This window comes from Formica exsecta, unplaced genomic scaffold (assembly GCF_003651465.1).
Source record: "Formica exsecta isolate Colony F162 unplaced genomic scaffold, ASM365146v1 scaffold1909, whole genome shotgun sequence".
Taxonomy (NCBI): domain Eukaryota; kingdom Metazoa; phylum Arthropoda; class Insecta; order Hymenoptera; family Formicidae; genus Formica; species Formica exsecta.
Genome location: NW_021849210.1, coordinates 1 through 987, shown reverse-complemented (window position 1 = coordinate 987; position 987 = coordinate 1). Strand labels below are relative to the sequence as shown.

The window sequence follows — 987 nt, the reverse complement described above, 5'->3', positions numbered from 1 at the left end:
CATTTCCGGTTGCTGTTGCATTCGCTGCATTCTCTCAAGATTTTCGGTAGATATCAAAACCATTTTCTTAGCCCTCTCCATTGTTCAAAGTACAGTTGTTAGCACTTTCCTTTTTTATTATTTTTATTATTTTTCCTATACGGAGAATGTATGGGATGTATAGGATTGTATTTTTCTCTTTCATTCGCCGATAAACCGGGATAATATAGCCCCTAGTAAAGGTCCAATAAGATAGGGTAAAAATCCACCTCTCTGTACTAACATTCTTTTTTTAATCTTCCAATTACCTTGTTTTGCCGCAACACGCCGTAAGACCGTTTTATGTTTGGCTAATCGCTTTTTATCGCTACAAAGCGGTACGTTACCCTTTAGCGTATTGAAAATGCACTCTTGAATGCACATTATGAGCTTATTGTCGGCGGCTCGCAAGAATACGGTTCTTTGATTTTTTTTCAAATGACACAAGGTTTTTAAAAGGCATAAGTTTCTTTCACCGATAGACCGCCTAGCATTCTTTATTGCTCTATTCGATGTCATCAACTTTTTAACAGGTTCTTCTTTTTTCACCTTTTTATCTTTTTATCTTCTTCTTTTTTCACCATTACGCTGTAATCGCACGACTGACAAGTTGCGAACACGAATTTTACCCTTTTATACGTCTATTGTTCGATTGTTCGATCTACGCGGTATGTATGCGTAATGCCGAGTATCGTCGGGAAAGATGCACGTGCGAAAGCGATATTCGTCTGGAGTCGATTGTTTCAAATCGAGCAATAAATACCCGTGAAGTCTCGATGTAGCGTCATAGTACGCTTCTTCCATAAATTTTGGATCGTCGGGATATACTTGACGCGCTAGATGACGTATTTGAGCGCAATCGCGTGGATTTTTGAAAACTACTATGTAATTCGCGTTGAGAGATATGTCGCACTGTCCGCGCTCATGAAAGAGATTTTGCGAGATGAGTATAACACTGAGATTTTTATG

At 38.8% G+C, this 987-nt stretch overlaps 1 long non-coding RNA gene across 1 annotated transcript; it reads right to left on the bottom strand.

Annotated features, from left to right (window-relative positions):
* Positions 1 to 457: 457 nt before the first annotated feature.
* Positions 458 to 657, bottom strand: LOC115233759. The gene is made up of 2 exons (XR_003883837.1): positions 600 to 657; positions 458 to 567 (listed from the first exon to the last, which is right to left on the bottom strand). It is a non-coding gene; the product is annotated as an uncharacterized LOC115233759 (long non-coding RNA).
* Between the last annotated feature and the right edge of the window lie 330 nt (positions 658 to 987).